We start from the raw sequence: 15,063 nt of genomic DNA on the forward strand, positions 1-15,063 counted from the left end.
AAGATTATCAACACAACTGTCATGAGGTTCTCAGAAACATGGGGATAGTTGAGACCAATGGGGTCGACTTTGCTACTTTTCGCTTGTTTGGATCCGCCAAGACTTGGTGAATAGATTATTACTTGGCTAGACCAGCAGGATCGCCAGCTTCGACTTGGGAGCAGTTCACGCATCTATTTCTGGAGAAGTTTCTCCACATCACACAGGGAGAGGTATTAGAGGGGGAGGTAGAGGTATTAGAGGTGGAGGTAGAGATGCTAGAGGTGGAGGTGCAGGTATTGTTCTGGTTTGTGGTAGAGAAGCTTTGATTTTATTTTGCGCCGTATCTGGTCATGCCTAATGATTCTTTGAGTGCCCCCGTTTATGTGTCTACGCCGGTGGGTGATTCTATTGTGGTGGATCGCATCTATTGTTCATGTATAGTGGTTATTGGAGGTCTTGAGACTCGTGTAGATTTTCTTCTTCTGGACATGGTTGGTTTCGATGTTATATTGGGGATGGACTGGTTATCACCTTACCACGCTATCTTGGACTGTCATGCCAAGACTGTGACCTTAGCTTTACCGGGTTTGCCTCGTTTAGAGTGGAGAGGGACTCCTGGTCATTCTACCCGCAGTATTATCTAGTACGTGAAGGCTCGGCGTATGGTCGAGAAGGGGTGTTTGGCCTATTTAGCATATGTTCGTGATTCGAGCGCTGATGTTCCTTCTATTATTTCTGTGCCCGTTGTTCGTGAGGATGTTTTCCCTTCAGAACTGCCGGGTATGCCACCCGACAGGGATATTGACTTTTGCATTGATTTGGCTTCGGGCACTCAGACCATTTCCATCCCGCCGTATCATATGGCCCCGCCTGAGTTGAAAGAATTAAAGGAACAGTTGCAAGACTTGCTTGAGAAGGGTTTCATTAGACCCAGTGTCGCCTTGGGGTGCGCCGGTGTTGTTAGTTAAAAAGAAGGATGGGTCAATGAGAATGTGTATTGATTACCGGTAATTGAACAAGGTTCCAATCAAGAATAAGTATCCGCTGCCGAGGATTGATGATTTGTTCGATCAGCTTCAGGATGTCAGGGTGTCACACCTCCTTTTTCAACTACACCCCGTAAAGAGGGTATAATAATAAGGGAGTTATTTCCAACTTAAAGTGACAATCGAAACGGGATTAATTAATTAAAAATCAGAGTCGCCACTTGGGAGATTTATGGTGTCCCAAGTCACCGGTTTAAATCCCGAATCGAGGAAAAGAATGACTCTGTTATTACAGTCTGCAAATCGGAAATCCGGGTAAGGAATTCTGTTAACCCGGGAAAAGGTGTTAGGCACTCCCGAGTTCCGTGGTTCTTGTACGGTCGCTTTGATTATACTTGGCTTATTAAAATGTCTAATTACTGATTTTAGAACCTATGTGTTTTTGCCTCTTTTAATTAAGAAATTATCTTGAAACGGGTCACGCGTACGTGTACCCATTTGTTTGGCGCGTCAAAAATCACGTCACGCGAACGTGTCCGCAATTAATAACGCTTTATTATTATTAAGAAAGTTTGGCCGAAGTTGCGCGAACGCATACTCCGATTTTGTTTTTAGAAATCGTAATCATGTCATGCGAACGTATTCACGATCACAATGATAAATTAAGTCGCTCTTAAATCACGCTAAGAGTGTTTATAATATTGTCCTATACTAATTTGAGATAAGTTGGAGGCATCAAGGACAAATTTTTAGAGCATCTATCTACAGATATTAAATCCTTTATAGTTCACTACCCCAAAAGGTTCTGCAGCAAAAAGACCAGTCAACATCTCTTCAAATAATTATCAAATATGAGGCACCTAATCATAACGCAAAACTAAATAATTCTGAGCTTTGATTGAACACAAACGTGCATTCCTAGCTATGTTATCCATGAGTGATGACAAAAGAATAGCAAAACTAGGCCACATTAACTTCTTCACCTAAGACCAACAAGATATGAAGCTACAGAAGCAAGACTAGGTAATGTTAATAACAGAGTAACCATTGCAAAGCTACAGAAGCACTAATTTAAGGAGAAGCGAATAATTACAAAGCTGCAGAAGCAAATATAAAAAAAAAAACAGAAATCTATAATCTCAACTTACGCCGGCGCCAATGACTGAACATGAAAACCTCGCCGGAAACCTCAGAACTACGTCCTTCTACGACCTCGAAACTCGCCGGAACAACGACAAAATTCAAAATGGACCTCGAATCGGCACCTCGGATCTGCTCTGTTCTACGTACTGTTCGTGTATGTGGGGGTCATTTCTCAGTTTAAGAAGATGAAGGAGCTAAGGGTGTGTTTTGAAGAGGGAACGCCGTCCTCCCTTTTTTGTATCTGTGTGTGTGTTGTTGTGTGTGTCCCCAAGAGAGCAAGGAGATTGAGATCCCTTTTTTTTTTTGAAGGTCTGCGGCTGAAGCTTCAAGCCAAAGAAAGAGCAGCCATGATTTTTACCTTAGGTTCCTTTTTGTGTGCTATCGTGTATTATCTGAAGATGATGGGAGGGGTCTTGTGTGGTGCTATGCGGCTGATTGGGATTGTTAGGTTGTAGTTTTATTTTAGGTGTTAGATACTATATATAGGGGTAGAGATTAGGTTAGGGGTATGAGCCTAGGAATTATGGGCTGGTGAATTGGGCCAAAGGTTAGAAAAATTAACTACAAGATTTATAAAGACGGGATAAACCATCCTAAAACTAATTTCTCCTTCTAAAACTATGTACAAAAAATATAAAAATATAAAACTAATTTTAATTAATTGAAATAAACTATAAAACATAAAACTATTTTTGTGTTTTTTTCAAGATTATATGAAAATAAAGATAAGGTACTATTTTTGTGTATATATTTTTTTTATTTAAATTTACGAAAGATACGTAAACTAAAATATTTTTTGTTTTTCATTTTTATGACGAAAATAAAGTAAATAAGCAAAAGATAGTTGAAATAGCTATATTATGCCTAAATTAAATATTTACATGCTAAAATATAAAAAATCTTGGGGAAGGTCAAAAATCACATGTCTACACAGGGTATTTTCAAAGATTGGCTTGAGATCCGGCTACCATCAGTTGAGGATTAGGGCATCCGATGTCCCTAAGACAACTTTCCGCCCTCGGTACGGGCATTATGAGTTCTTGGTGATGTCATTCGGGTTGACAAATGCCCCAGCAGCTTTTATGGATTTGATGAACCGAGTGTTCAGACCTTATCTTGATTCGTTCTTGATTCCCGCAGCCGGGAGGAGCACGAGCAGCACCTTAGAGTGGTTTTCAGACTGTGAGGGATAGTAAGTTATATGCTAAGTTCTCGAAGTGGGAGTTCTGGTTGAGTTCAGTTGCATTTCTGGGTCATGTTGTATCAACAGAGGGTATTCAGGTTGATCCGAAGAAGATTGAGGCAGTTAAGAACTGGCCTAGACCAGCATCAGCTACAGAGATTCGGAGTTTCTTGGGATTAGCAGGCTACTATCGTCGGTTCGTGGAGGGGTTTTTATCTATTGCAGCCCCGATGACCAGGTTGACCCAGAAAGGTGCCCAGTTCAGATGGTCGGATGAGTGTGAGGCGAGCTTTCAAAAGCTCAAGACAGCTCTGACTACGGCGCCGGTGTTGGTTTTTCCCACAGGTTCAGGGCCTTATACAGTTTATTGTGATGCATCTCGTGTTGGGCTTGGTGCAGTGTTGATGCAAGATGGCAAGGTCATTGCCTATGCTTCGCGGCAGTTGAAGATTTATGAAAAGAACTATCCGGTTCATGATTTGGAGTTGGCAGCCATTGTTCATGCATTGAAGATTTGGAGGCATTATCTGTATGCATGGCATGTGAGGTGTTCACGGATCACAAGAGTCTACAGTATTTGTTCAAGCAAAAGAAGTTGAATTTGAGGCAGAAGAGGTGGTTGGAGTTGTTGAAAGATTATGATATCACCATCTTATATCATCCGGGAAAGGCTAATGTGGTGGCCGATGCTTTGAGTAAGAAGTCAACCAGTATGGACAGATTTGCTTATATTCCGGTCGGTGAGAGATCGCTTGCTTTGGATGTTCAGGCTTTGGCCAATCAGTTCGTGAGGTTGGATGTTTCTGAGACCAGCCGTGTGTTTGCGTGCACAGTCCGGGCGCGTAGCCGGAAAGCTTAAATGAGAAAATCTGTGAAAAATAATAAATTTTGACTATAAAATGAGTTAATTTGACTTCGGTCAACGTTTTGGGTAAACGGACCCGGACCCGTAATTTGACGGTCCCGGAGGGTCCGTAGGAAAATATGGGACTTGGGCGTTTGCCCGGAATCGAATTCTGAGGTCCCAAGCCCGAGAAATGAATTTTTGAAAGAAATTATTTTTTGAAAAATATAAAGGTTTTTGAAAGTGAAATGTTATGTGAAACCTGTGGTATCGGGCCCGTATTATGGTTCCGGAGCCCGGTACAGGTTCAATATGATTTATATGTGTTGTCGGTAAAATTTGATAAGAAACGGACTTAAAACGACGTGAATCAGATAGTTATTGAGAAAATTGAAAATTTGAAGTCTTGAGAAAGTTTCATGATTTTGATGCTAAATTCATAGTTGTTGATTTTATTTTAGTGCTTTGAATGCACGAGCGAGTCCGTATGATGTTTTTAGGGTGGTGTGCATATTTGGTTTGGAGCCCCGAGGGCTCGGGTGAGTTTTGGATAGGCCACGGGGTGAAATTTTGGACTTAAGGAATTGCAGGCTTCGCATTTCCCAACCTCCCTTCGCAATTTTCAGTTCGCATTTCCCAACCTTCCTTCGCAATTCCCAAGCCCATAATTCCTAGGCCCATACCCCTTAACCTAAAAAAAAATCCTACAAAAACTAACCTAGACCTAAGACCTAAGAAGGAGCGAATTCCAAAAAGAGCTAAGGAAGAGAAGCTGCGCAACAGCAGCATTCCCTAGCCGAGTCAACCTTCCACTCTTTGTGACCTCAATCTCTCTCGTCTTCTTTTTCTTCAATTCAAATTAATACAACAGCCATCATCATTAAAGTTGCTCAATTTCTTCAAGGATTTGGAAAGAGTGTAAAGCACGAAGGGTGATGCCGTGCCGTACGATGTACCATTCCGTGCCTATTATGTTGATTCTTATGGTGAGGATGAGAATAAAAACACGAAGGGTGATGCCGTGCACTTGTCTTTGATTTTCTTGATTCTTGATGATAAATGAGTTATGTTGTCCCTTACGTTTATTTATTGATTTTCTGTTGTTACTTGATTTTATCTCGAAGTTATAGATTCCTTTACCCTATTTGCCTTGTGATTGTTGTTTGGGTGAGGAAGAGCGTAAAACACGAAGGGTGATGCCGTGTATTGTTTTGGTGAGAGAGTGTTAAAGCACGAAGGGTGATGCCGTGTACTGTTTTGGTGAGAGAGAGTAAAAGCACGAAGGGTGATGCCGTGCACTTGTCTTTGATATCCTAAATTTTATTGATATTTGTGTTACAGTTTCTCTACACTAAATTGCTGGCTTCCTATTGATACTTGTTGTACCCCTCAACATGATCTCCCCTTCCTATTCTCAATAAAACAGTGGTGATCCTTATATTTATTTGACTCTTCTGTTACTATTCGGTGTTTCCCCGCAGCATGTTTTCCCCCTCCCATACTTGACTGTATATGACTGCTTCTTTCTGTACTTCTTTTCTGCTGTATATAGTTAAATTGCACAGGTTTATTTGGTAGTCTGGTCCTAGCCTCGTCACTACTTCGCCGAGGTTAGGCTAGGCACTTACCAGCACATGGGGTCGGTTGTGCTGATACTACACTCTACACTCTTTTGTGTAGACCCCAGTGTTGTAGACTTTGGACCGCGGTGGGATTGCTGATTCTTGCTCATCAGGCGACCCAAGGTAGTCCTGCAGGCGTCCGCAGGCCTTGGCGTCTTCTTCTACCTACTATTCCTGTTTCATTTCCCTTATATTCCGGAACGGTGTATTTTATTTCTTCAGACCTTGTATAGACCGTCTGTGACACTGTGACACCAGATTTTGGGTGGTTAAGGATTAAGTATTTGTATTAGATATAGTCTTCATATATTTTATCGTTGTCTTCTGCTTGAATTTAAATTTCCGATGTTATCATGTTGTCGCCTTATAGTTGTTAAAAAGAAATAATTGGTAAATGAAGTAATTGAACTAAAGGTTTGGCTTGCCTAGCTCACATTAGTAGGCGCCATCACGACTCCCAAGGGTGGGAAATTCGGGTCGTGACATGGGGTCCCTAAAGTTTCTATCTATTCATTTAAACCCTAAAAGTCCTTTGATTTGCAGATTAGGGAAACACAAACCAACAATGCCAAGACAAATCAAATGAGCCAAAATTAATCAGTTTGGATGAATCCGGATACTAAGGGAAGCCTACAATTACTGATTTCGGAATGGATCCATGATTTAAATACACAGAACCCTAACTAAACTAAAAGAAAAATCAAGCAGTCGAGTATATATTTTAATCAGTCAAGATCAAATCAACACATAACAGTCATGAAGAGAGAAAAACTAAAAATCTAAAATTAAACCTAAAACATGCGTCTAATAAAAACACTAAACATGCAGAAGACAAATAAGGGATAAAATTTAAACGAACAGAAGAAAAGAAGAAGATTTACCTAAATTTATTTCAGAATTAGGTCAATTTGAGAACTCATCCAAAACCTTCGAAATGTAAATGGACTTTGACTACCATTAATCGACTGTTCTTAACGAGAACAGTCGATTAATGGAGGTTTTAAGTCCATTCGACCAAATAGAGCCCAAGAAGAGATGAAAGAAAATTAGGGTTCTTCCAGAATCACGAGATTTAAACTTCGAAGAAATCAAGGCTGATTCGAAAGGGGCTAATGGTGGTTTGGGGTTCAGATGAGGGCAAGGATCATAGGGTGTGATTTTGAAGTGATTTGGAAAGATCAAAGTTTTGGCCGGATTTTTTGATTTAAGATTCGAAGAGCTTGGGCATGATTCGAAGGAAAAGGACTAGGGATATGGATTGAGGGGGTGAAGGGGAGTTCATGGTGTTATTTTGGGGACGATTGGACCACCGGAACCGCCGTGAGACGATTTCCGGTGGTGGTTTGCGGTGGAGGCGGTGTGGGATTAAAGGGCGGGTAGGGTTTGTTGTTTGAGAGAAAGGAGATGAAGAATGACAAGGGTTTGATTTGGGAGGGGGGGGGGGTGTGGACCGGGTTAGGACAGCTAAATATTAAGTGAGCAACTTGTTCCGAGTCGTTGGATGATCGAAATCCAACGGTTGTGATCGATTGCTACAAAATGGTGTCGTTTAGGTTTATGGGGGACCTGGACCGGGTTTGGCAGGGATTGGGCTTGGGTTTTGGGCAAAAATTTGGGCTGATTTAGAGATCCAACTCCAGAAAATTAATACTCTTATATTCCTCTTCTTTTATTTTCAAATTCTTTTCTTTTTCTTTCTTTCCTTTCTTTTCTTTCTTTTTTTTTTAATTAAAATCCTAAATTATCTAAAAGTGTGAAATTAAACTAATTAGCTAATTATAAACATCAATTAATTCTAAATTAAAAGAGAAAAAATCAATGAACTAAATATTAAAGACAAAAATGTAAAAATAAACTATTTTTTTTATTTTTCAAATTTCTATAAAATAAATAATTACTGATTAATTCTAAAAATGTAAAAACAAATCCTAAATGCAAATGTATGATATTTTTTGGTATTTTTTATGATTTAAATAAATTAAACATGCACAGACAAATGCAAATAATTAAGAAAATTTTATAAAAAGTCCTAAAAATGGCAAATAATTAGCAGAAAACCTATTTTTTTTGGAATTTTATAGGTGTATTTCATATAGGGCAAAAATCACATGCTCACATATCCAACGTGTATAGACTGTTGTATGATGTATAAAAGTGTATATATTATTCTACTATGTATAAAAATTATATATACAGTATTATAATATTGGACTTTAGTTCAAGCCCTCGATATGAAAATTATATATATAATACTATTAAAAGGGTAGATCTCATATCTAAAGGTACAGCTACTACTAAAAACTCTTCCACCTAGAAAATTCAGTACTACTAATACATAATCTCTAAACACTTCTTACAATCCTCGTTAGAAAGATCCCTCGTGCACTGAACCAATCCATATAATTTCTCATTCTCTCCAAGAGACAATTATCGTACATTGCTTCTTAATTTGTCAAAAAGACACTACATTTTTCCTAGCTCTTCACTTGCATTTGCTATGTAGCATGCATACATTTTCGGATATATTTTAGCGTGCATATGTCTGTGTTCTGAAGAATATATTTTAGGATCAGAATTCATGTTATATATTGTAGTATGCATATTAAATACCTAAAAAAATAATTTTGCGTTATTGATCAAAGTATGAGAATATTAGAGTTTGGTATAAGATTTTCAAATTAAACTACTACCTAATATTTAAGATTTTTATTTAAAACTTTGAAATCAACCAAAAATTCGTCTTTAAAGAAATTTGGATACCAATTAACTACTCAAAATTGTTTCTTATAAGGATATAACACGTTTGACAACGAATTTGCAATGGAATTGGAACTCTTTTTCATAAGTTTAAATCCTTTTGGAAACCATCTAAACATAGTTATTTTGCCTAAGAAACTTTTGTTACCTCAATTAATGGCTCTATAAAGAAGAGCCATTAATTTTGCCTTATTTTGCATATGATAAGTTTGGGCTAACCGGTATACTTTGTTTGGGATTATGAATTGTCTAATTATTTATGACTACCGGATGCTATTTGTTTTCTCCGCTAAAAGTAAATTTAGCTCAAGAATGGAAAGAAATTTAGGACACGTATCGTTAAAGATTATAGTATTTATTCATTGACGACAAACACGAAGTAATACTATATGCTACGTAGTACTTTATTTTTGTTATAAATATATTATATTATGGATGTTTATTTAGTAATTCGTTGTAAATAAGCTCCCTGAATAAGCTTATCCATATGGGACTTCGCCGTAAATATATTTATCTATTTAGTACTCTATTGGAAATAAGCTTCTTGAACAAGCTTATCTCTTCGTTACTCGGTTATGGATAAATATTACTACCGGTAGAAGATTATCCATATCTGGTACAATAAGCTTATCCTTTCAGTACTCCTTTATGGATAAACATTACCCAGTTGAAGATTATCTATATCTGGTACAGTAGCAGCTTACACAGCAGCTTGCAGTAACAGCTTCCTTTCTTCTATAAATAGAGGAGATTTCAGTTTATTATGTACATGAGTTTGAAGTTGAATAATATATCAGTTTCTCTTTATACTTGTCTTCACTTTATAGTCTTTATTTTATAACACGTTATCAGCACGGGACTCTGCCATCTCGAGCAAATACTTTGAAAGTATTAGAGGTACGAACTTTCTTTTTCTAAATAATGTCAAATCTCTCTAAACTTGAATTTGTAGCCCTGGATATATCGGGCAAAAGCTACATGTATTGGGTGCTTGATGCTGAAATTCATCTTGATGCGATGGGTCTGGCAGACACCATCAAGGACAAAAATCAAGCATCAAACCAAGACCGTGCCAAAGCAATAAAATTCCTACGCCATACCTTGATGAGGGCCTGAAAAAGGAATATCTTACTGTTAAAGATCCAGTCATACTGTGGAATAATTTGAAAGATAGATATGACCACCTTAAGATGGTCGTTCTTCCACAGGCACGTTGTGATTGGGCGCATCTAAGGCTACAAGATTTTAAATCTATCAGTGAGTATAATTCTGCTATGTTCAGAATTATTTCCCAATTGAAATTATGTGGTGATAATATTACTGATCATGATATGTTGGAGAAAACTTTCACCACTTTTCATGCCTCGAATATGCTCCTGCAGCAGCAGTATCGAGAGATGGGATTCAAAAAGTATTCTGAACTTATCTCACATCTTCTTGTAGCCGAGCAACATAATGGGCTATTAATGAAAAACCATGAAAGCCGACCTACTGGTTCTTGTCCATTCCCTGAAGTGAATGAGATGAACTTCCACCAAGCTAAGCGTGGAAGAGGTCGTGGCCCCAGTCGTGGTCATGGAAGAAACTTTATTCATGGTAATAATAATGCACCAAAGAACCCTTCTCACCACCAGCAGTGGAAAAGAATGAACAAAATCATGAAGCGGTGCAAGCACCAAATGCAGAAAATGCATGCTATATATGTGGAGGAAAAGGGCACTGGTCACGTACTTGTCGTACGCCAAAGCACCCGGTTGAGCTATATCAAGCCTCCCTAAAGAATACAGAGAAAAATATTGAAGAAAATTTTATTTCTAAAGATAATTTAGACTTCATGCATTTGGATGTGGATGATTACTTTGCACTCCCAGAAGGAGAAACAAGTCATGTAATCGGTGGTGAATCTGTAGAAATGTAAATATTTTAATTTTTGTTGTTTGTAATAGATAGTATGGTTATGTAATTGTTATACATAAATAAAAGTTATGATTTGATAATGATGTTTACTATAATATATTTTATTTATGTCATTTTGAAGAATATGGATAACATTATTAGATCAACTTAAACTCCAGCAGAGTTTGTAAGAAATATACAATCACCAGAAGTGGTTATATTTCATATATCTCATTGTAACTAAATTTTGTTAACCACCAGAAGTGGTATATGCTTATGATCACCAGAAATGATAATTTAGGCTTTCTATGGTTACAATTTAAGCTACATAAATATTCTCTATATTAAATGTACGCCTCGATTTGCCCGAAGTAGTAAATATTTTAAAAGAGGTTGAAACATCACAATTTGATGATTAATGCGCGTTCAGATAATTATGTTCGATTTCCTGAAGGGTGAGAACATTTGATAATATCAATCCATTTTCCGAAATGAATGTGAAAATATTAATAAATCTCGTAAATATGAATGCGCTCTTGATGTAAATATATTACAATTCACCTCAAGAGGAGGTAATATAATTGAGAGAATATATACTCAATATTTCGTATTTTAAATTTGCTCCTGAAGAAGTAACACAATTGAAATTTTCTCCCGGAGTAGGAAAATATTATGAAGAGGAGTTTTCTTGTGCTTAAATAATTGTTTTACATTGTTTATTTGATTGTGATTTTCTCTCATGATACCAGAAGTGTCTAAGCAATATTTGATAGTACAAAATGTATCAACCACTCCTGAAGAGCTAACTGTTTGCCTAGAAGACACATGACACCAATAGTGCCCGATAAATATTAGATTGTGGATAATAAATGAAGGCTCTCGAAGAGCTTATATACAAATATGTCATTCATATTATATGATTATGGTCAAAACATATGTTGTATTAAACTTGAGGTTTACTAATACAGATGACTATCATATTGAGACTAAAAATGACTAGAAGATTGAAAATCTTCATGTTTCCACAATCATAGGGGGTAAAATAATATGTATGTGAGAAGTTACCCGCCTTATTCTTCAATTTATATTATATCAGGTATCACAGTAAATCAGAGGTTTACTAATGCAAAAGCAGTCAAGGTAAGCCAGAAATTTACTAAGAGATAGCACATGCCATGATAAACTTGAAGTTTTCATTTGCTATTTTTGAATGAGCTATTTAAATATTCAGATAAGCATATATTGAAGAACTAGAAGATTCTTCAAGAATTCTCTTATGTTGCTTGTTCTCATAATAAATTGATTATACCAGCTAAAGTTGGGACTAAGACCCCTGAATTATGAAATATATAAAAGGTGAATATGGGTCCATTCACCCGTCGTGTAAACCACTTATATATGCATATATCAGATGGTTACATGTGTGATTATTGTCAACCTGGAGTTTGGCATTTGAAATTGCTTTTCTCAATTAAGAGAATGATTTTCAGATTATGAAATCAAGACAGTTCATCTTGATACTGCTTATCCAAGTTGGTTTAGCATTGAATACCTCCTATTAATGGCTAAACTATTGCTTATGAGAACAAAGCTTCATGTGTTGGTCTAAGATTTTCTAAATTGCATACAGCAGCACTTGTATGCATCAGACCAACAATATATGATAAGTCCTCCCCTCACAATTGGTTTAGGATCAGGAACCAAATATTTTTACTATCTAATAACTTTTAATGCGTAGTATATGATTAATTTCTCAACCACAAAGCACAAAGATAGGTTTCCCAAAGAAGATTTGGGATATATGTTAGTTTTTCTAACATTAGGGGGATGGAATAAACAGCTAGAAAGTATGTTATATGAATCGAATTATCATTATTATGTTCCTCACTTGGAAGATAATTCAAGTCAAACGCCAGAAGCATTTGCTGATCCAAAATTAAATATCATATTCCAGCTGCAAATGCTCCTATTAAAATTAAAGTCCCAGAGGATAAAGTTTACTACACGCATGAAGCGTAGTAAATCGATTGGCTCCAAAGGTAACAATCCTTGAAAAATGATAGGAGCAAATGATCATAATGAGGAGGAAATGAGCTCTAGAAGAGCCCACAACATAACATCTCATGAAACTCCAGAAGAAGTTCAGATACCTGAAAATAAGGGAAGTGATGAGATCTCAACAAGTTATGTCGCTTAGGAACCGATACAAAGTGATCGTCGACGATATATTTGATACAATATAGTACACAATATTGTAAAAGATTGTGAGGATCGGACCCGTAGTCCAATCGTCCAGACACATGATGTCATGCCATTTAAATGCAAGTCCTAACCTATATGACTCATTTGATTAAATCTATATGAAGATCCCTGAAGGATTTAAAATAATTAAAGCATATAATTCAAAGTCTTGATAAATGTACTCGATCAAATTATAAAGATCTTTGTACGGTTTAAATCAATCTGGGCGCATGTGATATAATCGCCTGAGTGAATATTTGCTGAAAGAAAGTTAATAAATGATGTTATTTGTCCATGTATTTTTATAAAGTAATTGTCATCAGAATTTGTTACACTTGTTGTTTATGTTGATGACATGTGACGACCCAAAGGGGTCATCACTTGTTTCTTTCTCATTCTGTACTTTCGAGCCTTGAAAACCTTATCTAGGGTTGCCTCGATTTGCGTGCGCAGTCTGAGCGCGTAGCCGGAAAGCTTAAATATGAATTCTGTGAGAAAAAAAATGCTAAATTTTGATATTAAATTGAATAAATTTGACTTCGGTCAACATTTTGGGTAAACGGACCCGGACCCGTGATTTGACGGTCCCGAAGGGTCCGTAGGAAAATATGGGACTTGGGCGTATGTCCGGAATCGAATTCCGAGGTCCCAAGTCCGAGAAATAAATTTTTGTGTGAAATTATTTTCTAGAAATAACTAAGGAAATTGGAAATGGAATTTGATTAAAAGACTATGGTATCGGGCCCATATTTTAGTTCCGGCGCCCAGTACAAGTCTTATATATGGTTTAGGTGCTTTTTGTAAAGTTTGGTTGAAAACGGACGTCGTTTGACGTGTTTCAGACTTAAAATGGAAATTTGATATTCTATGAAGAAATTGGAAGAAATCATGAGTTTTGAGGCTTGATTCGACGTTTATGATGTCATTTTGGCGATTTGATCCCACGGATAAGTCCATAGGATATTTTTGAGATTGTGTGCATATTTGGTTTGGAGCTCCGAGGGCTCGGGTGAGTTTTGGATAGGTGTCGGATTGCATTTTTGAACTTGTAAAAACCTGGTATAATTCCTTCTGTGATTTTCGCATTTGCGAAGATGAGCTTCGGAATTGCGAGTTCGCAAATGCGAACTTTGTATCGCAATTGCGAAGCCTTGGGCCTGGGTGAATGATCGCAAATGCGATCCTATTCCTTGCAAAAGCGAAACTTGGCTGATCGCAAATGCGAACATTGTGATCGCAAACGCGAAATCTGGCAGAATAGTGAGGGTTCGCAAATGCGAACCCAGCTTCGCAATTATCATATTTGGTCGGGGTTCGCAATTGCGAACCCCTGTTCGCAATTGCGATATCAGAGACCCAACAATTTTTATACTTAGTCGATTTTCCACCATTTTTCACCATTCTTTCAAGACCCAAACCCCATAGGCGATTTTTCAAGGACAAAACTTCTAACAAATCAATTGTAAGTCGATTTTTACATAATTCCTTCAATCATTTACATCATTTAACATGTTTTTCACTTAAAATCAATGAAATCATGGGTGAGATTGGGGGTTTTGGGTAGAACTTAGGTTTTTCTAAAATTGGGGATTTGGACCTCAATTTGAGGTCCGATTTCAAAACAAATCATATATTTGGGTTCGTGGGGGAATGGGTAACCGGATTTTGGTTCGAACCTCGGGTTTGACCACGTTGGCTTGAGGGGTGTTTTGGTCATTTTACCTAAATTTGCGTCTTAGCTTTAAATTTAATAGTGGAATCAGTTGCTTGAGATATTATTTACGAGATGTAATTGAAATGAATAGATTTGGGCCATTTGGAGTCGGATACTCGTGGAAAAAGTGTTTTCGAGTTGAATTTGGAGCCGGTTTGAGGTAAGTAGCTTGTCTAACCTTGTGTGGGGGACTCCTTCCCCTTAGGACATGATATTTGATGTTTGAATGCCTCGTTCGTGAGGTGACGAGCGCGTACTTGAGCAAATTGTTGGAAATCCATTTTCACTTGAAGTATTTGAATTGAGTTTCTTGCTTACCTGTTTATTTTAAATTGCAAGTTTATCCTATGCTAGTTTAGAGAAGCATGTTCATTTGGCTTATTTGTCTAAGTGCTTAAACTGTCTTGTTTGTACTTCGTGCAGTATGTTAGGCTAGGATTTTCTATTACTTGTTCTGAGTTTAGCATTATCCTTATGTTGGGCTGTTATTGTGTGTTTTAAATTGGGACTACGGGGAGGCATCCCGGAAGATCCCCCTGTACTTGATATGTTCTGGACTGAAGGTGTGGGATACCAAGAGATCCCTGGCACATGTTATTATAAGTTTTTTTTAGGATACCAAGAGATCCTCGGGATACCAAGAGATCCCTCGTATATATCATGAGGATACCAAGAGATCCTCGGGATACCAAGAG

Source organism: Nicotiana attenuata, unplaced genomic scaffold (assembly GCF_001879085.1).
Source record: "Nicotiana attenuata strain UT unplaced genomic scaffold, NIATTr2, whole genome shotgun sequence".
NCBI classification, from domain to species: Eukaryota; Viridiplantae; Streptophyta; class Magnoliopsida; order Solanales; family Solanaceae; genus Nicotiana; species Nicotiana attenuata.